Consider the following 27153-nt stretch of genomic DNA (forward strand, 5'->3'; position numbering starts at 1 on the left):
TGCCAAGAAGCTTACTTAATAATTGTTTATTTATGTGGAGGTTAAAACAGAGCTTTTCCACTAACACAAAAGTCAGGCTTTAACTTTTTACTCTGAAATCCCACCTTAGTCATAGTAAAATTTGCTCTTAACATTTAACCATGTAATTTGGATGGTAGGGTAAATGAACTTCTCTGCTTTTTCTTTTTATATCGGGATTTGCTACTGGGCCAGGGATCCCACCACCACTTGTAAGAAGGGACAGTGAAATAAATAAAAATTTCAACCCATTAAACATATTTATCTACAGTAGACTGACTTTTATCCCTAGATTCATAGAAAGTTATAATTGTATGAGACTTGGGCAAAAATTTAGTCTATCCCCTTATAAGCAAACTGAGTTTCAGAATCTCCATGGTGATAAGGTAAAAATGTAAAAACATATAAGTAAATAAACAAATAGTTACATAAATGAGAGTACTCAGGCTACCCAATTTCATTTTAATCTAACATCCAAGGAACAATATACTTAAGGTCTCAACTGATCTGTCTAAGAATTGAAAAACAAATGAAGCTCTCATGTCTCTACATGCTTGCAAGTATCACTTCCACTATAGTTGCATAATTACAATAATAATCATAACATCACCACCATCAACAACAAAACCACCTAGTTCAGCTTATATAGATCTCTTACAATTAGAATTTAATTTGTCTTTGTCATTATCACAACAGTTTTATGGTAGCTAGAGCAGCCTTCATTATATTCATTTTACTGTTGAGGATGAAGTTCAAGAAGCAGTACCTCTCCATTTGCTCATTGCAAATACACTGCGTTTTAAGCCATAGCTTAATAATTGCTATTCTGTACTTGGTTCATATTTGGGTATTTAAGAGGAAAAAAAAATCGATCATGATCTGGTTAAACTATTTCCATTCTGAAAGTGATAGTACAACTCAAGTTATTATTACCATATATCTAGGTAAAATGATAAGGCCATCCACTACAATCTGTATTGCTCAGCATTGTCCTCAAGTTATCTATTTCAGGGAAATATACTCTTATTAGATCAATGCCTAATTAAATTATACAGAAAACCATTTCCCTATGCTCAGGCTATTTCAATCACAAGTTTGAAAGATAAATGACATCAGTTAAAATTATTGTGTTACTTTAGAAAAATATTTTAAAAATTCATCTTATTTACAGCAAAGTAGTAATTACATAAATCAGCAACAGTACATCTTATTTAATTCTAAACAGAAGACCTTCAACTGCAGACAAACAAATAAAGCCTTCAACTACAATCAATGCTAGAACTTGGTGTATTGATTCTGCAATCGAATAAAATAAGCCTAGGAAATCCTCTGCTGTGTAAGGCTGTGCAAAAGGGAGAAGGTATTGAGCACTTATTTTTAGAAGTCTAACCCACAGCTTAAAGCTCTTTTTTAAAAAAGCTTTTTATTTTATATTGCAACATAGCCAATTGACAATATTGTGATAGTTTCAGGTGGACAGCAAAGGGACTCACTTATACATATAAATGTATCCATTCTCCCCCAAGATGCCCTCCCATCCAGGCTGCCACAAAACATTGAGCAGAGTTCCCTGTGCTATATAGTAGGTCCATTTTTAAATATAGCAGTGTGTACATGCTGATCCCAAATTTCTAACTATCCCTTACCCCATCCTTCCCAGCTGGTTACTGTAAGTTCCTTCTATAAGTCTGTGAGTCTGTTTCTGTTTTATAAATAAGTTCATTGTATCATTTCTTTGTAGATTTTGCATAAAAGGGTTTTTGCACAAAAGGGTTATTGCATAAATACTGCAATATTTCTCTTCCTCTGCTCGACTTACTTTGCTCAGTATAACAATCTTCACTTAGCATGACAATCTCTAGGTCCACAACTTAAAGCTCTTATCCCATGACATGTATTTTCGTAGTGTTTTCGTAGCATGTATGGCTTGTGCATCAGTTACTGATCTGAAAGAATACTCTTGCTTTGGCTTCTAAATCTACGCAAGCCTTATACAAATGTAAGTATTATAACATGTGGACTCCTTGATCTTACCAACAACTTCACATAAAATGCAAATATCAAATAGTACTTAAGGCAAAACTTATTTCTTGATCAATAGAATCAAACCAAATACACTTTACTAGTACTAAAATGGTTAAATGCTAGAGTCTTAGTTCTGCATAATAAATCAATTCTCCAATCACATTACATTTCATTGTGAGTATGTGTGTATGTGTGTGTCTACATATATTAGAAAGAGAAAGGGAGGGCATGAGAAGGGGAGAGAGACAAGAGTTTCTTTTCAAGGGTTAGACTATCTTCTTTCAGCCATATCCCTGAATTCACATATAGACTGACTTGGAAATCTGTAAGCAAACAAACTATAAAAAAAAAAAAAGGGAGATAATTTGAAACAGCTTGTTTTACTTTCTCCTTTTCTTTTTTTTCTTCCAGTTTTTGATTCTACCAACTTACAAAAAGACTAGGAAAATGGTGATTCAGACATGATTCCCATCTCTGATAAGCTCCTTTCAATTCTCTAAATCAGAACAAAAATACATGCACGATCATCCCATATTCAACATGGCATTACTATCCATAGAAAATGTTGATGTGAAATAAATTCTTGTTGAACTTCAGGAGATTCCTTTGAAAATATGCTAATGAGCATATTCTAGCTATTTTCTTATGGCATGGAGAAGGAAACCAAGGTTATCTTAGTTTTAGGAAAGAAGTAGTTTTTACTCTAGTTCTGCACACACAAAAAATATAATAATAAAAAGGCAAATGCTACAAGAAATGAAGTGTCTCTAGTTTTTTGGTGTAATTTTTCAGTTCACGACAGTTCAGTCGCTCAGTTGTGTCTGACTCTTTGCGACCCCGTGAATTGCAGCACGCCAGGCCTCCCTGTCCATCACAACTCCCAGAGTTCACCCAAACTCATGTCCATTGAGTCAGTGATGCCATCCAGCCATCTCATCCTCTGTCGTCCCCTTCTCCTCCTGCCTCCAAACCCTCCCAGCGCCAGGGTCTTTTCCAATGAGTCAACTCTTCGCATCAGGTGGCCAAAGTATTGGAGTTTCAGCTTCAGCATCAGTCCTTCCAATGAACACCCAGGGCTGATCTCCCTTTAGGATGGACTGGTTGGATTTCCTTGCAGTCCAAGGCACTCTCAAGAGTCTTCTCCAGTGCCACAGTTCAAAAGCATCAATTCTTCGGCGTTAAGCTTTCTTCACAGTCCAAATCTCACATCCATACATGACCACTGGAAAAATCATAGCCTCGACTAGATGGACCTTTGTTGGCAAGGTAATATCTCTGCTTTTCAATATGCTATCTAGGTTGGTTGTAACTTTCTTTCTAAGGAGTAAGCGTCTTTTAATTTCATGGCTGTAATTCTCATATGCAGTGATTTTGGAGCCCCCCAAAATAAAGTCTGATACTGTTTCCACTGTTTCCCCATCTATTTCCATGAAGTGATGGGGCCAGATGCCATGATCTTAGTTTTCTGAATGTTGAGCTTTAAGCCAACTTTTTCACTCTCCACTTTCACTTTCATCAAGAGGCTTTTTAGTTCCTCTTCACTTTCTGCCATAAGGGTGGTATCATCTGCATATCTGAGGTGATTGATATTTCTCCCAGCAATCTTGATTCCAGCTTGTGCTTCTTCCAGCCCAGCGTTTCTCATGATGTACTCTGCATATAAGTTAAATAAGCAGGGTGACAATATACAGACTTTACGTACTTCTTTTCCTATTTGGAACCAGTGTGTTGTTCCATGTCCAGTTCTAATTGTTGCTTCCTGACCTGCATATAGGTTTCTCAAGAGGCAGGGCAGGTGGTCTGGTATTCCCATCTCTTTCTTCAGTTCAGTTCAGTTCAGTCACTCAGTCGTGTCCGACTCTTCGCGACCCCATGAATCACAGCACTCCAGGCCTCCCTGTCCATCACCAACTCCCAGAGTTCACTCAAACTCACGTCCATCAAGTCAGTGATGCCATCCAGCCATCTCATCCTCTGTTGTCCCCTTCTCCTCTTGCTCCCAATCCCTCCCAGCATCAGAGTCTTTTCCAAACCTATTTCTAATTCTAAAATTACCTAATGCCAACGCAACCCACAATTTTAACCACTTTGGACGTGGACATGATAATCAGTGCTTCCTAAGAAACACTGCTTAGTACAATTCCTGAAGAACACTGATCTATATCATCTTAATCAAATTTGCCAAATTTGTTACAAACTGACTTGAAGGAACACAACCAGACAGTTCATGTAGATATGTCTTCTTAAACTTCCTCTGATATGGAAGGAAACAACACCATGGCTTACTGGCACAGCTAGAGAAGGCCTTAGCAATTAACAGCATGTATTTCTCAGTCAACAGGGACTGTTCAGGAAAAAAAGAAGTAAGCATGCAAAGCTTAATGATTTCTCTTGTGCATCACTTCCATGACTCATGCCACATTTTCCCAAGCTAGTTCTAAAATGGTTAATCTGCTCTGATGAGTAAATGGTCTTTCACCTTCAACTGGTTTGGGCACTAGTGATATGGGTTAACAAAACCATCTGTGTGAGTTTGGCTGTGGGTATAGGTGTCTGTGGACGCAAGGCTTGCCTAGAAAGGGTATAACATAGGTGCAACCTGTGTGCTGTCCCAGGGAGTACTGTAACACTAGTTTCTCCATATGGTGGAGAAGCAGCGGCAAACCTCAGTGGTACCAACTTCCATCAGATTGCAGATGAGGTTTGGAAGGAGAGTTCCAAGTTCTCCAACCAGAGAATCAAGACAAGAAATGACCTACTCAAAAGTCTCTCCCACATCTTCTTCTAGGATGCTAGAAATTACTTTGAGTTTCTCTATTTTAGGTAAGAAAGTAAAATCAGTGACATTTCTGGATGGTCATGATTTAAATGCCTGTACACTACACTAGCTGTACACCAGGGCTTCCCTAGTGGCTCAGCTGGTAAAGAATTCGCTTGCAATGTGGGAGACCTGGGTTTGATCCCTGAGTTGGGAAGATCCCCTGGAGAAGTGAAAGGCTACTCACTCCAGTATTCTGACCTGGAGAATTCCATGGACTGTACAGCCCATGGGATCACAAAGAGCTGGACACGACTGAGTGACTTTCACACTACCTAAAGTCAGTATATCCTCCTCCTGTGGCCTGCAGTTCCCTTGGCTGGCCCCAATAATGTTCAGGCTTGACTCTCAAATACTGGAACTGGATATGTTTTGGATAGCCCCAAGCACAGAAGGCAAGAGGAACATCCCAAGATGAGTTCTTCAGAGAAAGATAAAACTTGAATGCCATAAAATTGAAAGCAAATGTCAGAAGTAGACTCTCTCAATTGAAAAGATATAGGACTGGAGTCAGGTATGAATGATGAGGTGCAGACAGATTGCTGTTGCTTTGGAATGGTCCATGGCTTGCCTTTGGCTATCATTGGAAATGTATTATTGGTTAGAAAGTAATGGTTCAAAGGATTTTTTGTATCCTTTATTTTTTTTAGAGTGAGGTGGCATGCTGCGTTAGTGAAGAGTCACCCTTGAAGGTTGGAAAAGGATAAAAAATAAAAAATATATGTCTCCATATAAGGAATGGGTCTTTGAGACACCATGGACTGTAGCCTGCCAGGTTTCTCCGTCCGTGGGATTTTCCAGGCAAGAATACTGGAGTATTTCCTTCTCCTGGGGATCTTCCCAACCCAGGGATCGAACCTGGGTCTCCTGAATTGCATGCAGACTCCTTATCATCTCCATATAAGGAATAGAAAAGTTTATAGAAACTTGGGGTAGAAAATGAATAGCACTCAAGAAAGTAAATCCCAGAGCATCATTTATGATAAAGGTGGAATCTGAGCAATGGGGTAGGGAGAGTAGCAATAAAAGTCATAAAGGAAAAAATATTAATTTTATTATATTTATAAACTCATCTGACATTAACACCATAGAGACATAATGTAGCTTTATGAGAAGACATAAAATGTGTCGACATTTTTTGTAAACCAATAGGTGCCATGAAAGTATAAATGATAGTATTACTGTTATTGTCATTATTAGTCAGCACTACACATTGATAATGACACGGTTCCCTGAGGATCTCAATTATATATGTCAATTTGAAGATATTCAGAGTTGATTCTAGTTATGCATTTTTCTCCATATTTTGTTAGCCACATTATGCAGGAGTAAATTGCACAAGTAAAACGGATCAATATTTTGACAAAGTATAATTACAGAACTTTCAGAGGTAGAAAAAAAGGTGAAGAATAATTAGTATTTAGAGTGGTAATACAATCACAGGAATAAGAAGGGACAGGAAATTTTGGTTAAATTACTGATTTTGATAACATTATCGATATAGGAAAAATTTTATCTCAGAATGAACTAAGACATTTCTAAAGACAAATTCCATAGTGAACTAAGGGATTTTCAAAGGCAATGGTCTAACGCTGAAATTAGACAGCAAAAGAGACACTGATGTATAGAAAAATGGTAAAGATTTGGGAGAATGACATTGAAACATGTAAAATATCACAAGAAAACAGTCCAGGGATTAAACTGGATGGGGCTAGTGCACTGGGACGATCCAGAGGGATGGTATGGGAGGGAGGAGGAGGAGGGTTCAGGATGGGGAACACATATATATCGGATTCATTTTGATAGCAAAACCACAATTAGGTTTAAAAATAAAATAAAATTTAAAAAAAATGATAAAGATATACCCATGAACACAAAACACAAGGGATTACAGATAAACTAGAAACAGAATTCACATATCTCAAAGCCAACAGGTTGCCCCCAAAGTTTAAGGAAAACAACTGAGCCTTATCATGTACTCCAGATGTTAATAAAGGGGACCACTTGAAAAGGAAAGAAGTTCCAGAAAACAAATGTTCATTAGCAATGGACCCTTGTTATCCTAACAACATATAAATAACAAAATATAAATCACAGGGACACTGATGCCATTTACTAGACTAAGCAGGAGTTTTACTTCACGTATTTTTATTCACAAGTAAAACACGACAGGTTTCACTTCAATCAAGAACTTATTTATTTGTTAACCTATTTCTCTCTTCCATGATGCCTTTTCCCATAAAATAAGCAACAAATTCCAAACAAATCTAGTTTACTCTCAATACTTAGGTGAACAGAGTTGAATATGATTTATCAAAATAAGAGGCCACTCCCCTTTCCTCTAGCCCTAACAATTTACAGGGATGCCCTCTACTTGGCTTTAAACAGATGTCCCAAATTCTGTGTGTCCAAACAGAACTCATCTAAACCAAGCCTACCAGCATGGACAGCCACTGTTCCCAAATCCCCCTGCTCAGTTTACTGACTCCATATTGTAGTTCCCATCTGTCCACTGGGTGGACCCAAAGCATCCACGCAGAAGGGCAGCTAAGAGACTTCCCTGGCGCTCTAGTGGTTAAGACTCTGCCTTCCAATGCAGGGGACCTGTGTTTGATCCCTGCTCTGGGAACTGGGATTCCACATGCTGTGGGGCAGCTGGACCTGTGTGCCATTGCTATCACCACAACTAAGACCTGATGATGCCAAATAGTATTAAAAAGAGAGAGAAAGCAGCTAAGCAGTACCTGTTCCCACTTTATCATCTGCTTTACCATAGTTCTCAGGCCAGCAGGCTTGAAAGTACATATTTATAACAGAAAAAGTAAAAGTGAAAGTGTTATTCACTCAGTCATGCCCAACTCTTTGCAACTCCATGGATTGTATGTAGCCTGCCAGGTTCCTCTGTCCATGGAATTCTCCAGGCAAGAATACTGGAGTGGGTTGCCATTCCCTTCTCCAGGGGGATTTCCTGACCCAGGGACTGAACCTGGGCCTCCTGAATTGCAGGCAGATTCTTTACCATCTGAGCCACCAGGGAGGCCCATTTATTACAGAACAACCAACCAAACACATATAAACAACAATTTTTAAAAATCCTTTTTTTTTATCATCACATTTTTATAATATGGAAAACAACTTGACATCGCTAATAGTCATGCTATTAACTACCATCATTAATAGTCATGCTTCTGTGTACTTCTTCCAGGATCCATGACCCTGGCCAGTTGTTTCCCTTCCTAAGTTTTTAAAAATCAAATTATACTTCTGTGATTGACATTATCTCATAATTAGATGCTATCATCTTTTAAGTGGTAGTTGATGTTAAACTGACCCTTCTGTTCTTTCACCATCCTTAGACTTTGATTCTGCTGCTTTATTCCTAAAGCTGGTTAGGGTCTCTTTTATTGTCTATTTTACTTCTCTCTTGAACAGAACATAAAGCTCCTTTCTTTTTATTCTAGCTTTATTGAGATAATCAGGGCTTCCCTGGTGGCTCAACAGTAAAGACTCCACCTGCCAATGGCGGGGACATGGGTTCGACCCCTGGTTTGGGAAGATTCTCTGAAGAAGGAAATGGCAACCCACTCCAGTATTGTTGCCTGGGAAATCCCATGGACAGAGTAGACTGGTGGCTACTACAGTCCATGGCTTTGCAAAAGAGTCGGATGCACCTTAGGGACTGCTGCTTCTGCTGCTAAGTCACTTTAGTAAACAAATTTGATAATTGATAAATAACATTGCATTGATTTAAGATGTACAAAATAATGATATATATATATATATATTGTGATTATCAAAATAAGTTAGTTAACATCCACCACCCCACACAGTTGCAAAAATAGAATGCTTTAGGAATTTGCATGTCAGCCTTGTGCAGGGGCCATGCTAATATCTGTATCCTTCTAATTTTATGTGTGTGCTACAAAAGTGAACACTAAAGCTCCTTTTCTTCACCTCGATGAAAAAATGCTTCATTTTACTTACATTTTTATTGTCTGGATTATTACAAATTAAGACACAAATGTGGAGAGGGAAATGGCAACCCACTTCAGTATTTTTGTCTGGAGAACTCCATGGACAGAAGAACCTGGCAGGCTATAGTCCATGGAGTTGCAAAGAGCTGGACAGGACTAAGCAACTAACACACACACGACACAAATGACTGCTTACTATCTCTACTTTAACTCCCTTCTAGTCCATTCTTCAGCAGCACATTCAATCTATGTACACACATGCTTAAAGCTTTCTCATAGCCTCAAAATTAAGTCAAACGTACCAAGGGATCACACAAAGCTGACATCACTCCTATCTCTGTTTTCAGTCCCACTCCTTAACTTTGTTACCCTCTACACCAAAACCCAGACAGCTCTTGCCACCCTAAACTACTTGCAATTCCCCAACAAGCCAATTCACTCTTCTCCATGCCCTTACATAGGTGGTTTTCTTTGACTCAGTATGTGCTCTGGCTTCTTTCCCCTTTGGCTGGCTATTTCTCTAGTCTTTCAAGATGCAGTTCATTTTCAAACATTCTCAAAGATCTACCTTTATCTCTGCAAATCAGCCCTCCCAGTAGGTCCATCTTCTCATCTGTACAACCCATCACTTATCATGTGACTGCACTGTATCACCTGTTTCTCTGGTAGCCTTCACCAGTGTAACCAAAGCTCCCTAAGAACAGGGATCATATCCTAACCATCTTTGTATCCAAACATCTAGCAGTGATTGATATTAATGGAATCTAGGAAAAATACCTAACTGACTTCAAAACAGTATTGGAATAGTATTCTACTCTATAATGTTATCATGCATGTGTGTGCTAAGTCACTTAAGTCATATCGGAATCTGTGACCCTATGGACTGTAGCCTCCCAAGCTCCTCTGTCCACAGGATTTTCCAGGCAAGAATACTGGAGTGGGTTGCTATGCTCTTCTCCAAGGGATCTTCCTGACCTAGGGATCGAACTCACGTCTCTTAAGTCTCCTGCATTGGCAGATGTGTTTTTTACTACTAACGCCCCCTGAGAGGCCCTAATGGTATCATAGCTACCTTGAATTATGCTGGAAGTTGAAAAGCCAGATGCTTTCACCTGAACCACAAGAAAACCAAAATCTCTCTTTAAGATTTAGAGTATTTCCACTGTGATTGAAATATGAACTTTAAATTTAATGAAATCAAACAGATGCTCTTAGCAGTTTGATCAACTATTCTTCCAACAGATATCTGTATAGCAGATGGCATAAACAATTCAGCATATATTTAAATACTGATATAAAGTTAAAATAACATAAAATCTTTCAAATTTATTAGGGATTTATTTCTTCATGAGTGCCTTTTCAGGGGACTGGCATCCCTGACTAATTTTCAGACATGTTCTCAAAGATTTCTCTCCTCTTCACTTTCTTTCTTCTTCCAGGAAGAAGGCAAAGGCCCCATTGCAATGTTGCTATTGTTCAGTGGCTCAGTTGTGTCTCACAGTTTGCGACCCCATGGACTGCAGCATGCCAGGCCTCCCTGTCCTTCACCATCTCCCGGAGCTTGCTCAAATTGATGTTCATTGAGTCAGTGATGCCATCCAACCACCTCTTCCTCTGTTGTCCCCTTCTCCTCCTGCCTCCAACCTTTCCTAGCATCAGGGTCTTTTCTAATGTAATGCAATGTTACATTTATGCTTTTGTGGACTAAACTTAAAGCACCACTCTAAGAATGCAAGTATCATCCTTTATCTATCTTTTTCAGGAAATAAAGTTGGCACACACACTCAGTATATAGAAACTGACAAGAAACCTCACAGAGACTACTTTTGGTTTCCTCCAATGAGGATGACACACCTAACACTGACAAAGCAGGTAAAAATTGTTGTCGATTATGCAAATGTGGAAACATCATCTGTGAATGAAGACAGTCCCTACAGGTCTTCTAAGGCAAGCATGAGAGGCATAAATACGAACATACAGTATTGTTTATATGGTGTTATCATTTAGCTTCCAATCATCCCTGTGCATATAAAAAACTATATACAAAAAAGCCCCACTATTTTTACTTTCTCAGTTCAGTTCACTCACTCATTCATGTCCAACTTTTTGTGACCCTATTGACTGCAGCACAACAGGCTTCCCTGTCCATCACCAACTCCCAGAGACTACTCAACTCATGTCCATCGCATTGGTGATGCCATCCAACCATCTTGTCCTCTGTCGTCCCCTTCTCCTTCTGCCTTCAATCCTTCCCAGCATCAGGGTCTTTTCAAATGAGTCAGTTCTTCACATCAGATGGCCAAAGTATTGGAGTTTCAGCTTCAGCATCAGTCCTTCCAATGAATATTCAGGACTGATTTCCTTTAGGATGGACTGGTTGGATCTCTTTGCAGTCCAAGGGACTCTCAACAATCTTTTCCAACACCACAATTCAAAAGCATCAATTCTTCAGCACTCAGCTCTCTTTATAGTCCAACTCTCACATCAATACATGACTCCTGGAAAAACCATAGCTTTGATTGGATGGACCTTTGTTGGTAAAGTAATGTCTTTGTTTTTTAATATGCTGTCTAGGCTGGTCACAACTTTTCTTCCGAGGAGCAAGTGTCTTTTAATTTCATGGCTGCACTCGCCATCTGCAGTGATTTTGGAGCCCAAGAAAATAAAGTCTCTCACTGTTTCAATTTTCTCCATCTATTTCCCATGAAGTGATAGGACCGAATGCCACGATCTTAGTTTTATGAATGCTGAGTTTTAAGCCAACTTTTTCACTCTCCTCTAAAACATAATTAATCAGATATGATTGTTCTCAATATGCTCCAATTGTCTCTTGAGGGTAGATAAAATGGCAGAGGCTTTTTTCCATATAAGAATAAACCATGAGTCTTTGGTGAACAAGGGCACTGAATTTTATCCTGTCCTTTATTATCTCCCATTAGTGGGTTAGTTGCTAAGTGTGTCTGACTCTGGAGACCCTGTGGAGTGTAGCCCACTAGGCTCCTCTGTCCATGGGATTCTCCAGGCAAGAATACTGGACTGGGTTGCCATTTTCCTTCTCCAGGGTATCTTCCCAACTCAGAGGTCGAACCCTGGTCTCTTGCATTACATGCAGATATTGTCTGAGCCACCAAGGTAGTCCCACTATTCCCCATTACTCCCCCAACATATTTTAGGACAAAAGCAATTCAAACAGTCTATATTGCCTAATCTTAGAATTCCCATGGGCTTGCCAGAATCATTCCCCATGTAAGGACCAAGTAGCAGAGAATACACTTGATTACACTAAAGTTTTAAGGTGCTTTGCCAGTATCCCTGAATTAGTTTGACATTCTGTATGACTCAAGATTCAAATGCAGTTTTCTCTCAGTGCAGTGTCAGGCGCATAGTCATTAAGTATCAGTATACTGACTATGTTTAGTGGGTGGTCAGAGGTATTATGTAGCTACTTATAATTTAGTATTAAGAAAATTGCCATTAATAATTTACTTTTCTGCCTAGTACATTAAGGCAATATTTCTGTAATATATTGTTCTCTGAAAAAGAGCAATTACCAGGGGAACCATTTCTATCAGCTTTGGGCACTATTAGATCAAGGTCAGAGTTAGGGGCAGAATCTATAGTTTAAGTTTACCAAGTCATGTAGTATTTGACCTTTAAATTGCTGTTTTGTCATGCCATAGCTATTGCAGAGAAAGTGATCCTGTTATATCCAGTTTCATTGCTAAAATAAATACAAGGTCATTGCCTCCAGCAGGTGACTGGAAAACATACAGTATAATCTTCTTGATCCTGACACCCAAAACACAACTAAGAGTTTTTCTCAAGGCCTTTTGAATGCACTGAGAAATATAAATAAATAAAACAATATGTTACTCATAGTCAGCTATGATCAATTTAATTTGGCCAAGCATACAAAAGCAGCTTCCTTAAATAAGAGCTACCCAGGGTCTCATTAGTGCAGATGAAAAAAAAAAAAAATCAAGGTCATGCTAAAGGTGTATGACTTCATGGTGGAAAATTTCAATCCTCCAAACACCTCCGGGTAAGAAACCAAAAAGCAAGAGGAACAACAACTGTCAGGCAGATTTCAAAATCTCGTTCAGACCACGGGACAAATACTAAGTTAGGAAAAAAGCTGAAATCCTAAATATACTGAGGTATACATTTTTACAAAGTAAGGTTGACAAGGCCGAAGGCGGGTGTCGAATGTCTCTGATTATAATGAGCGGTGATTAGTATTATCTCCACACAAATGTCAAAGTGGAAGAGTGGGCACCTCAGAATTCTAAAGTGACCTTTTCATGTGAATTACATCTTAGGAAAAAAACAAACAAACAATGATTTGTGAATTGTCCTCATGAGTAGATAATAATGCATTTTTCTGTTTACCTTTTAATCCTGTCCTGTCATATTTTGAATGATAGAAGAAAAGTGATTATAATGTTGAAAAGCAAGCAAAGATGTATTAAATAATCTGTATTTATTGAATTAAACTGTATTTATTGAATAATTGTATTTATTGAATAATAAATGTAAATATTAAACATATCTGCCCCATTATACATGCCTCTATCTACTTTAATACATACTTAACTATATATCATATATATTATACCTGAATATATAAAATGAGGGTAGTTACCTATCAGAGCTCATCTGAGCTAAAAATTAATGCTGATACATTAATGGACTTGTGATCTATTTAATATTGCAGCTTTTAAAACCAAGAAGGCTGATCTTTTCTAAATGACGTTATGGCAGGAAAAAGGTTACGAGTGTAGGCTGGCAAGTCCATAAGAAAATAGTAGTAAGTTTCCAGTTAGATTCTGATGCTGATAAATCAATATAACTGTCAACAGCTGGGTCCTAAGATAAACGCAGATGTGTAAAGAGAAAGCAAACAATCGTGGAAATGGAAGCAAACACGGTGCTTAAGGACATCAGCCATCTGGGAATTGCTTCTTTGAGGAGAAGCTGTAAATCAAGTCAGTCTGCCTTCTCTGAAAAGTGTTTTATTTTAATTTGGAGATTTATCTAATTCTATAAGTCATTGGCATAACCCAACCCAGAAGTGTTACCAAAGCATAAATTGCACATTCACACTGGAGATACTTGTCTTCATCACAAAATATTAGGAGATCAACAGCAGTGTCCTTGGGCTCCTGAGGCAAGTGTCCCTTTGTGTCGTGAAGCCCCAGTGATGCACAATATAGTTTTGCCTGGTACCTCCTTGGATTCTTTAAGGAATTTAAAAGGAATATCATATTGTGGTAGTCTGGGTTTGCTTTAAGGTAGCAAATATCTTGTGCCTTGTTTGGGGGAGCTTAGAGTGTGGTTCACTATGACACTATACAGGCTTCCTTTGATAGACAAACTTAAAGACTGTGAACTATTATTTCATATCCTGAGAGAATTACAGCATAGTTAGTAGGAAGGAAAACTCTCATGGAAACACTGGGACAGTTTACCAAGTGGCTGTTTATCCAGTACCTACAAATAGTTATTGGGGGTACCTCAAATGCAAGAAATCCTCACCCCTTGGGAGAAGTTGATACCCTCATATCATGCGGAATGAGCTAGGAAGAAGGCAATAGTTGGATGTCACCCAGAAACCCAAAGAAGTGCTGATAACCAGGCTGCTGGAAAAATCAAGAGCCAGACGTTCCCTAAGATATTTGAGTAGATAAGCAAGTGTTTCTATTAGAGACCTTAGAATAAGCTTTCCTGCTGGATATCTGTCTACCCTTCCATATCCGTCCTTCGGCTCTCTATGCCCTGCCCTTTGCCCAGAAAACTGACCCATTTGGATAACACAGTAACGTGTTCTGACTTCCAGTTGGATTAAGTTAATGAGAAACCTTGACAGATGATCAGAGAGAAGAAGAATGTGGTCAGTATTTTGGATTTTCACTTCAAAAAGAGTGAGTGGGCTGTGTTTTCTGTTAAAGGTAACTTCTCCTGTCAAAGCAGCCCCACCTGCAAGACTTTGTCTTCTGGGTTTTAGTGTTGGTAGCAGTTCTCTGATTACCATCCTGAGCACTCTGCTATCTCTTGTGGTCTCTAAATTCCATTTACAACTTAAATAGTCTCCTTTTGAAAACTTCCCTCAGTTGTGTAACTTGAGAACGCAAGTGTACTTGTGTGGACCCTGGCTATGTAGTGTTTCAGGTAGAAAGGGAAGAAATATTAATACACAAGGAAAGAGAAATAAACTTGCCCAAGAGTCAAGACATGTTGGCTTAAGAGATCAGTCACTAGTGATTCTGTGAACTGAATAGTTATTCCCCTTCTCTGGGTACCTTTCATTTTTAAAAACTAAATTTGTACTTCTGGGATGAAAATTTTATTTTTGCCTCTAAAATTCTGTCTTTCTCTTATTCTAGACACAGAAACAATTTGTTTGATTATAAGACCACAAATGCCTATTTCATACTCTTTCTGCATCCCAGGGCACATTGCTGATCACTTTATCAATATCCATTCCCCTTTCCCTACAGAACTCCACATGATTTGGGGTGACAATATGCCTAGCTTCATAAAAGACATTATTCATATTTCTTGGGGAAGGATGGGACCACCAAGTGATTGACTACTGGTTAATGAGATCAAAGTCCAAGTTACTGGGTAGAGTTTCTGGAAATCTAAGAGGCCATCTCATTGGAGTTGCCCTTTTCTGCCCTTTGCCCTTTCTCTTCTTCTTGCCTGAAATGCGGATTGATGACTGGGGTAGGGAAGTCTTCCCTAGAGTGACAGCACAGGCTTACTCTGGCAGATGGAGGCTGGGAGCTGATAGCATCATGGAAGTTGCAATACAGCCATGGATATTATCTTTCTACCTACATGACGCGTGCTAAAATGCTTCAGTCACGTCCGACTCTTTTCAACTTCATGGACTACAGCCTGCCAAGCTCCTCTGTCCACGGGATTCTCCAGGCAAGAATACTGGAGTGGGTAGCCATTCCTTTCTCCAGGGGATCCTCCCAACCCAAGGATCAAAACCGGGTCTCTTACATTGCAGGCAGATTATTTACCCCTGAGCCATGGTAGAGCTTACTTAATTTAGTCTCATGTTTCTGTAACATAAAGTCTTCTATATTTCTCTAACTCAGAAAATAATCAAGTTACATACAAACCATGTAGTCCTGGATAACTCAGGTCAGAGCTCTAGTTGGTGCCCCAGTAAACCCTTGCTTCCCCTTTCCTTATCCTGTATCCAACTTAATCCCTCAAACTTCACAAGTACTGTGCTAAAATCACATGTGACTCTAATTTTTAAACCCAGAAGTGACAGCTTAATTCATGTGATTCACTTATTTTACAATTCCTCAGTTTCATTTACAGTTAGATATCCAAGAGGAACTCCTGCACACAGGAACTCCTGTGTGTAAAGATGAAAGTTCATAGCAGCATGGCTTTTAACAGGAAAGATCTAGAAGCAGTACATGCACGTTGTGGAATATTATACTGCATTGAAAATAAATGAGTTACAGTAACATGCAATCACAGGGATGGATATGTGAACAAAATAATGAGTGAAGGAAGCACATCCAACAAGATATATAACTTACTAACCTTTTCATAAACTTAAACAAAACAACTAAAACCAAATAGTATGTGTTTAAAAATATAATGTCACTGAGCAAGACCCTCTGAATAGTTCCCTACCTATGTCCTCTGCCTGCCTTTTGTTTGTAGAAAAACTTGAGTCAAGGAATAAATTGAATCATATAACTGAAAAAATGCAGAGAGAGAAAAACGGCCAAGCAAGACAAAACAATAATACTTTAGCGATTAAACAAAGTCAAGGACCTTTAGTTTTTCCTCAAGGACTAGAGTTAATTGATGCCATGTCCTTTGAACAGTTTTGCAAAGACTAAAAACCCAGACAGGTGAAAGAAGTTAACTGTATGCTGCCTACAAGCATGTAGACTGCAGACTGGTTGGAAACCAAAGCTGATGAAGCCAACTCCCAATTACTTCACTGCCAACCAATCATAAAAAGGTCCACAAGCTGATCACGCCCTGCTTAATCTGTACCCTAAGACTCTATATCCACTCCAGTGGGTCACACAGTCTTGAGGGCATAAGCATGCTATGACCCTCTTTGCCTGGCAAAGCAATAAAAGCTACTTTTATCTACTACATCCAAAATTCTGCCTGAGTTTCCATTTGGCACTGGTAAACAGAGGTTGAATTTTGGCAACAGTACTGCTTAGATATGCACATGTTTTTACAACTATAGTTTAAAGGCAAGGGACTGAAAAATACAGAATTCAATATTGAATATACACTTTTTAATTTATAATTATTAAATAATTATAACTATAGGTATGTATGCGTAGATAGATAGCTTCCATATCAGTTTGAAATGTATGTATATGGTATGATTTAAACAGGCAAAAAGTCTAATAGCTATCTCATAAATATTTTTTAGGCTCACTTCTTTTTTTAAAAAAAATTGGTTTTATTGTGGCAAAAGTCACATGTTATAAAACATACTATCTTAGTCATATTTGACTGTACATTTCAATGGTACTAGGGCTTCCCTGATGGCTCAGACAGTAAAGAATCTGCCTGCAATGTGGGAGACCTGGGTTCGATCCCTGGGTTTGGAAGATCCTTTGGAGAAGGGAATTGCAACCCACTCCAGTATTTTGCCTGGAGAGGCCATGGACAGAGGAACATGATGGGCTATAGTTCATGGGGGTCACAAACAGTCACAAAGAGTTGGAAACAACTGAGCTACTAACACTTTCAGTGGCACTAAGTACATTCACATTTGTTACAGGTGCGGTGGGGAGGGATGGGGGCTTAAGATCACTTTTTAAACTACTCAAACTACTCCAGATAACCTTCCAATGTGAGCAAACTGTCCTTTCACTTGACATAATTTATCAACCTGAAAATACATGTATTAATCAATGATCCCACCCCTTTCACAATTCTGCCACACACAGATTTCCTCAGTTAACTTGCAGCCACTCTGCATTGCTGAGATATTAAGAAGAAATATTGTGCTCAGGCAGGGACTGAAAGTAAAGAATTAGTTGCTCAGTCATGTCTGACTCTTTGCAACCCCATGGTCTGTAGTCCATCAGGCTCCTGTGTCCATGACATTCTCCAGGCAAGAATACTGCCTTAGGTAGCCATTCCCTTCTCCAGGGGACCTTCCTGATCCAGGGATTGAAAGTGGGTCTCCTATATTGCAGGCAGATTCTTTACCCCCTGAGCCACCAGGGGAGCCCCTAAACAGGGACTAGGCATTGATCATTGCCTGCAGTTTAAGAGACACAAAATCTTTCAGTGACTATCTCCTAAACTCAGCTTCCTTCAGATCAACATTCAAGCCCCACCCTGCCAGGCCTCAGCCTACTTTCCTACCTTCTCTAAGCTTATCTCCATGCTTCTCCACAACTCTCCACTGCAGCTGAATTCCTTCTCATTCCCAAATAAACTGAAGACTTTCCTAAACCAGAATTCCTCCCAAGGAATCTTTTGGTTGGCTATATTCTGGGTGTCTGGGAAGCTCTCTTCCTCACTGTCTATAGATTTAAAATCTATCCATCCTTCAAAATTCAGCTCAATTTTTGCCTCTTCTGTGGCAATATTTCCTAAGAATCACTATGACAGTTTTCATTGGTAAAACACTCGCTAACAGATGCACACTCCATCTTCTTCTGCTCCTGTCTCTCTTGCTCACCGTTGTAGACCCTGAGTTATCCCAGGGTCTGGCCCGTGATGGAGGTTGAATAAAGAGCTTCTGAATGTAAGAACTTGAAAATATCTTCAATTACTTACTTGGGCTATTCTTTAAATCACGTATTTTTTTTCTTTCTCTTTTCTTCTCAGCTGAACTTCTTAGAGAGTGAGAACTATGTCAATCCCATGCTTCCCCTGATCGTGCCAATTTGATTGCTTATAAAAAGTACTTCCTAAAAATCTGATTTACTTCAAAAGAATAAACAAAAATAGAATTGGGATTGAATTTATATTAATTGCTCCATTAAAAAAAATATACAAACCAATCAAGTGCTAACAACTTCTACAGAAATTAGGAAATTAATATTTATCTTCTGAGTAAGGCATCTAAGGTTCAGAATCAAAAGTTCCAGGGACAAAAAACAACTCTTTATAAACAGATTTACCAAAATTTTCCAAAGATTTTGGAGAAAATATTACTTTCACTAACAGATGGGGTGGAACGCCACTGTTAAATTACAAATACTATTAAGTTATATTATAAACTGCATTCAGGGATTTGTTTTCCTTAATAAACTGTAACTTATTATTTTCACTTTGCATATTGCTGGCAATGTTGAAAATTTATCCAAATGTAGAGTGCAATCTCAGTATTTTAGGTCTTCATTAGTAAACACATTTACTGAAACAAATAACAGAAAAGGGTGACTTCTTTATATAATGTTTATTATTTATTTTGCAGTATGCTGGTTCTTTGTTGCTGCGCAGGCTTTTTCTCTTTTTTTTCTAGTTGTGTTAAGTGGGGGCTACTCTATAGTTGTAGTTTGCAGACTTCTCATTGCGATGGCTTCTTTGCTGCAGAGCAGGGGCTCTAGGGTACAGGGGCTTCAGAGTTGTGGCATGTGGCTCAGTAGTCGTGACTCCCTGGTTCTAGAGCACAGGCTCAATAGTTGTGGTGCGTGGGCTTAGTTGCTCCATGGCATGGAGGATCTTCCCAGGTCAGGGATTGAACCCGTGTCTCCTGCATTGGCAGCCTGACTCTCCACCACTGAGCCACTAGGGAAGCCCTCTATTGCTACTGTTTATCATGGAAAACATATTCACTTTTAAAATACTGTGCATATTTTATACATTATATCAATATAAAGTATATATTATATATGCAGATATACACATATATATGGCAGATGTGTTACTCACAGGATATTATCTGCATCATCACTAATGATAAAGATGCTTTAAATCAAGGAGTCACTGCTTATAATTCTCATTAACAGTCTGTAGTGTTTACTATGTAAACATAATGAAATCAAGGAAGATGGCATTGATATTTTATTATAATTTCTAGCATATTATTTCTTGCATGCAGTGAGACATTAATAATTCATGCATGGTGCTTTGAGCTTTTCTTGTCCCTTGTTGATTGGAATAGCATGAGATCATTATCATAAATTCAAATGCAGTGATGTATGCTCACAATTAACAGCTTGTACCTTCTTACCTTCTGCAGCATACAATAAAGCACTTATACAATTTACATTCATGTAATAATAATTAACACCTTCTGTGTGGCATTTCATTCAATACTAAGTAATCCAATTATTGGGTCATTTGACAGACTCAAAAATCATGCATTAAATCCTTGGAGATAAAGGGATACAAATGCATGAAATAACTATAAGGTAATTTCTGGAAACACATTAGTAATGATGTCAAACAGTATTTTCAAGTACTACGAAGTGATTTAGTAATTTTAGCTGAGAATATGGCAGAAGATATTTCATATATAGATAGTAGTGATGAAAAGGGAAAGCAAGGAGAAGGCCTACTCAGAGAAGAGAATATTCTAATTCCATGTAAGAGAGAGCAAAGGAATAACTAAGCACATAAAGGACTAAGTAATAGACCAGTGAGACATGACTTGTTTGAAGCATTTGGGAGAGAGCTTTGAATCAATTGCATACTGTAGAGTTTGAAATGAATTAGAATCACTAGGATTCTGGACTGGAAAAAGTGATTGGTTTTTTTTTTTTTTTTTGATTGATTCATGGATTGATTAAGAGATTTTACCAGAAGGAGGATATGGAATCATCCCAAGAGAGAGGGAGACAGTGGCAGGTTTCACCTATAATTTAAAAATGAAATCATGATGACATGAAGCAGACCTATGCTTGGAAATAGAAGAAGGAACACACACAAAGCAAGTGACAAACTAAGATTTAGAACTTGATGATGTGGAATCCAAAATGAGTGATGGATAGTGTTGCTGTGATTCTGTAGGAATGAGATAAAAATAGTATACATTTACTTTCCAGAGCCTGGACAAGCAAGATTCCTCCATTCCTCCTCATCGAAAGAATAGCTTCATCTCTCCCTACAGTTAATTCTATGTAACAGTTTGAAAAGGGAAAATTTGCTTAGAATAAAGTGTGATGGATCTAATGAGTGTGATGGATCTAATGGGTGTGATTCTTCACTGAAACATTTACATGTATTCTGAATGCCATTCCACTCCATCTCCTTTATGGATTATTAATTTGGCACTAAACAAACAAATGGATTATGAAGCAAATGAGAATGATTGGCCATGTCAAGCTCCCCATTCTCTTCACGGGAGCACACATTTTAATAGGATCTACTCTCTAAAGAGAATTCAGAAGCACTAAAATCTGCTCACCATATGAACCTAAAAAGGTTCATGTGTTTTTGTATTAACTACAGAGGGGGAAAAAATATTTCTTCTTCAATCACCTGTTAACGATGGAAAAGGAACTTTTTTAAATTACAGAGCATATAAAAGGAAAATATAATCTAAATTCACAAAATAACAAAAACTTAGCAATGTATATGCCTAGTTTATGAAAGTCATATTCTCATTTTCATGCTGTGCCTCATAGTACATGTCTATAATTCATTTTATATGCTATAATTTATAATGTGAATTATGCTATAATATGAAAGGCATATTCATGCATTCTTGCTGTGCTGCAAATGAAATAAGGTTAAATTGCTTTGGAATATCAGTATTTTCTATGAATTGACTCCTACACAGCTAGCTGACACTGGCCAGCTCTATACTTTTAAAAATGTTTACTTCCTAAAGTGTTTTTTACAGCTGCCCGTTTCCAAGATACCAAGAGTTGAGTACATTGCAATTTCCTACCTTTAGATGTCAAAGAACAATAACAAAAGCCCTAATAACTCTTGCTTGAATTTAGTTCACTGGTTTATCTTTTTAAAAAATGTTTTTGTGACCAATGGTCTAAAAACCCAGCTTTTAGTTTATTAAAAACCCTAAAATAAATAAGGAAAAAAAAGACCTTCACCCTCCACAATTTTCCATGGTTAGGGTTACCATTTAAGCCTTAAACTTACTCTGCTGAAATTCTTTTGCTTTTTAAAAAAAAAATCTAAATATTTATCTTTGCTCCAAAATCTACTCAGCCTTTTCTTTTAGATAGCCTTAGCTTCTCTTGAAAATTAGCCTGCAAATATATGGGTATTTTATTAGGTTTGACCAAGCTGTAGATTTTGATGCCATCATCTGTGAAGAAAATTTATTGTTTAAATGTTATATTGTTTCAGTTAGTGCTGGAAAAAGTGTGATATTCCTAATACATGGACACATATATCAAAAGCATAGTTCCACTAAATTACTTTTATTTTCACTTGTGCTTATTGGCTATGAGTTATTTTTAAAAACTTTACAATTAAAACAAAGTGTAAAATACTTATAAAGAATAAAGGTCACCTTGGAATTTGATATATAAACTAGAAAAACACTTTCAACTTAAGAATTAATCCATAAAAACTTTCATTATTTAGCATTGATGAAATTACCTAATTGGATTTATGGTTCTATATGTAATGACATTGTTTCTAAGTCACTTAAAGTGCAAGGGAGTATTTTATGTCCTTGCTTAACTAATCTTTGGTTCTGGGAACAAATCCTACTTTACTAAGATTGTATGGAGGTAATTCTTGATTACTTTCCATTTTCATAATTTCAGGGCATTATCTGAGGGAGAACATTTTGTCTTTAGCCTGTTAGCTCTGCAGTATGGTGGAAAGATGAGGCATAATTTAAAATGAGATGGTCTTAAAATGTGTGTTTGGCTTCTCACTAGCTGTTTTACATTGAAGAGGCTGCTGAATCTCTCTGAGCCTGTATTATCCTGTATAAAAATGCAGATTAAACTTGCAGAATCATTACAAGGATTAAATGAGATAATGAATGTAAAGCACTTGGCACACTGGGAAAAAAACAGTATATACTTTTAAAAAATCCACACATCCTCACTATATGTAAATTAAGTAACATTGCACAATTTGATTTTAGACATGATTTTAATCAGTTTCAAATTTTTTACTATGAGTTCATTTCTGCTTTGAATTTTCTCCTAAAATTTTGATTATTCATGTCAAGGGTCATTCAGGTGTTTACTTTTCTTTCCTCTATATCAGGATATCTGGTTTAGATCATTTTAGCACTAACTTGAAGCAATACAGAAACATTCATTTAAAAAAAATATTCAAGTCACTAATTTAACTTTCATACTTTATGAATCTATAAAAATGAATTATATTAGTAAACTTTATACTTAACTGGTTAATAGCTAATTTATACATATATTTATTAATTTTGATTTACTAGAGGTAAAAGCTATTGCACATTTTTATGTTAAACCTTTTTTCTGATTTGTAATGATTTAATATATTTCATGTATTATTAAACTCATGCATTATTACCACATTATTACCACAGTTTTAAAAATCAAATCTGGCCTTGGTCCAGTACAGAAGAAAGATAGGAAAGCGAGAATGAATTAAATTGTCTGTTAAAATGAAACAGAAAAGCTGGATTAGAAATAAAATGATAGGAAGGATCAAAAAAGCTTAAAACATATTAATACAATGTGGATATATAATATAATGGATTTCCCAGTTGGTGCTAGTGGCAAAGAACCCACCTGGCAATTGTTCAATTGCCAGTCATGTCCGACTCTGAACCCCATGGACTGCAGCTCTCCAAGTGCATTTGTCCTTCACTATCTCCCAGCGTTTGCTCAAATTCATGTTCATTAAGTCAGCCATACACATGAGTATTGACTAAAACACGTCTTTGTAGCATCTAGGCCCTGCCACCACTGTGTGTGGCTGAGTTCACAAATCTGTTGTAATCAGTAGCTTTCCTCTCACCTCTCTGACTCTCTTCGCCTGCTAAGCTTTGTTTCCTGGCAGTAATTAAAACCTTCTGCCACTGCTGTAGCTACTGCTGCTGCTGGAAGCATCATAGCCACCTCGGTTTCGTGGTGTGGCAAACTATTGGCCTCCACTACCATATGGGCCAGAACTTCTGCCTCCAAAGTGTCCTCCTTTCATGGGTCCAAAATTTGAAGATTGATTGCTGTAATTGCCAAAAATCACTGTAGCTTCCACCACCTCTCAAAATGCTTCTATCACTACCAAATCTATCATGGCCATCTACACTGTCACTACATCCACCTGCCAGGAGACATAAGAGATGTGAGTTTGATCCCTGGATTGGATTGGGAAGATCCCCTGGAGGAGGAAATGGCAACCCACTCCAGTGTTTTCTGCCTGGAGAAGCACATGGATGGCAGAGCCTGGTGGACTACAGTCCATAGGGTCAGAAAGAGCCTGACATTACTGACCTGACTTAGCACGCGTGCATGCACACATATAATATTTTACATATAATCTGAAAAGGAGAGAGAAAGGAATAGAGGATTGAGCAAAAAGATTGGAAACAAGAATATTTTATACTCTGAAGGAAATACTTATTATACAGAGTAATAATAATTACCAAAAATTAATGAGAAAGTATCATAAGCTAAGCACTTTGCCAACAAAGGTCCGTCTAGTCAAGGCTATTGTTTTTCCTGTGGTCATGTATGGATGTTAGAGTTGGACTGTGAAGAAAGCTGAACGCCAAAGAATTGATGGTTTTGAACTGTGGTGTTGGAGAAGACTCTTGAGAGTCCCTTGGACTGCAAGGAGATCCAACCAGTCCATTCTAAAGGAGATCGGTCCTGGGTGTTCTTTGGAAGGAATGATGCTAAAGCTGAATCCAGTACTTTGGCTACCTCATGCGAAGAGTTGACTCCTTGGAAAAGTCTCTGATGCTGGGAGGGATTGGGGGCAGGAGGAGAAGGGGACAACAGAGGATGAGATGGCTGAATGGAATCACCGACTCGATGGACGTGAGTCTGAGTGAACTCCGGGAGTTGGTGATGGACAGGGAGGCCTGGCGTGCTGCAATTCATGAGGTGGCAAAGAGTTGGACACGACTGAGTGACTGAACTGAACTGAAATGATTATTCTAAGAACTTTAAATGTGTTGTTTCATTTAACTCTCAAAATAACCTTAAGAGATTGGGATTATAGCTCTCTTCTTTTCCAGATGATGAAAGGCTTAAAGAGGCTAAATGGCACTCCAAAGTTCACAGAGTTTGTAAGAAATGACAGCAATTACATTATCAAGATTTTGTCCCTATAATCACCTGTGATATCATGTATTATTACTTAACAAGTCATTGTAAAACTTACTGGTTTAAAATACAACAATCATTTATTTTGCTTAGGGATCTGAAATGCAGGCAGGGATCATCAAGAATGGTTCATTGCTGGTCTATGCAGCTTTATTTGAGGTCTTTCAATTGGGACTAGATAATACACTTCTTGGTTGTCACACACATATAGCTGACAAGTTGGTGCTATTTGTCTATTAAAACATCACCTGGAGCGGATGACCTGGGAAAGAGAACTCTTATTTTGGAGGGAAAATGAGGATATGAGTTGAATGAAAGATAAGGGAAAGAAGGTACAATCAATAACTGATTAAAGTTCCCAGTGGATTGTAAAAATTGTTGGCATTTTTACAATTGTAGAAAATGCAGTGAGCTGGAAAGCTGTGGGGTAGTGGTCAGAGAGCAGGATGTTTGCGGTTGAAATTCTCACAGGGATGAGGCGGGTAACGGAAATGTCTGCCTTAACAACTAGCTCTGAGAGGATATTCCCTGTTTGTTCAGTGGTTAGTGCCCTGAGCTTCTACTGCAGGGGTCATGGGTTCAATCTCAGGGAACTGAGATCCTGCAAGACGGGCAAACCAGAAAAAATAAATAAATAAAAAGACTATGTGTGAAGACTAGCTGTGGTAGAGTGGAGGATAATTTCACTGGAGGAGATGAATCTGAGTTGCCGGAAGAGTCATCTGTTTGGATATTGAGAGCCACAAGAAAAGTATCAGGACTATTAGTAGACACAGGATACTGAGTATGAAGCTGAATCCTTCCAGGAACACAGGAAATAGTTTACATGGGAAGGAGAGGTAGTGGGGAAAGACTGAAACAAGAAGCAGTAGTTAATGACAGTAGGAGATTGAAGCTGGATGTGTCAGGAAACAGGGCAAGAGAATGAACTATAAACAGCAATAACAGCAATATAGACAAGAATTGAGCCAATTATAAGTGCAAAGCATATTTATTTTTACCCTGTGTGTGCATGTGTGTGTGTGCGCGTGCTCAGTCAACCAAAAACAAATACATAAAAATTCCCCCAATAGATACTGTTTCTTGTAAATCTCTGGATAATTAAATGAGTATAGAAGAGGAGAACATTCAATATTCATTAAATACTCTGGTTTATAATTAGGGAAATTTTACATAAAGCATAGATAACAATGACGTCAGCTATCCAGAACAGATTGCTTATTTGTGATGCAGTCATATTTTAGTCAGTGTTTCCTTTCCAGGTACTAAGACATAGCTGCTTGTATTCATTTCTCTTCCTTTCTCCTATTTTGTGGCTAGCCTAGTAAAGTGTGCAAACTTAATGTGCTTTTCTGAAAGCTAAATGCTCAGATACATACCTTTTTCAGATTAGCTGGTTTCCTTTCTTGAGGTGAACCCAAAATGTAAAACATGTCTTTCTTCACTGTGCCTGCAAGACTTAGGCAATGCCTGATTTACACTAGGTGTTCAATTAATGTTTGTCAAATGACTCTATTCAAAGTGATAAAATATCACACATGGAAAAAATACAAAAGTACAAAAAATTACATTGATACAAAAATGAATGTAATTCGAGAGGGAGGATTCATTCACGCACAGTGCACTAGTCAGTCAAATGGGAGTGGCATCCCAGGTTAGTGAAACATGAAGGTGAATCGCTGGCCCCCTACAAGGTGTATTCAGTAAAGGTGATTTAATAGCAGTGTCAGTTACAGCTCAGAGTGTTTTTCATTTCTCTGGAGAGAGTAAAAAAAAATGATTTTAAGTTGGTTATGAAGGATTTATAGACTTAATATTTGAGTCTTGTGATACAAGGTAAGGATTTATAGATAAAGTGGTAAAGTTTTCATTTTTATAAAGGTGTATAAAATGGTGGATTCCGAGCTATTGACAATATCCCTGGAGAGACACTTGAGGTCCTCTCCCAAAACATCTGCCCTAGAAGTATTTCAGTTCAAAGGCTTACACACTACTGAAATGAACATCCCCAGGCAGCCTTCTGAAATGAAACATTTCATTTTGGATAAACATTTCATTTTGCACATTCGATAAACCTTAGTCAGTAGGACTCTAGAAAGAAAGTAGA

General features: G+C 38.0%; 1 protein-coding gene and 1 non-coding gene across 2 annotated transcripts in view; both read right to left on the reverse strand.

The window, feature by feature from the left end:
• Positions 1 to 27153, reverse strand: part of HCN1 (hyperpolarization activated cyclic nucleotide gated potassium channel 1) — a 447988-nt gene that overhangs the window by 143745 nt on the left and 277090 nt on the right. The window lies entirely within an intron of this gene.
• LOC138984280 (U6 spliceosomal RNA) lies at positions 8694 to 8796 on the reverse strand. The gene has a single exon (XR_011461539.1). It is a non-coding gene; the product is annotated as a U6 spliceosomal RNA (small nuclear RNA).

This window comes from Bos mutus, chromosome 20 (genome assembly GCF_027580195.1).
Source record: "Bos mutus isolate GX-2022 chromosome 20, NWIPB_WYAK_1.1, whole genome shotgun sequence".
Taxonomy (NCBI): domain Eukaryota; kingdom Metazoa; phylum Chordata; class Mammalia; order Artiodactyla; family Bovidae; genus Bos; species Bos mutus.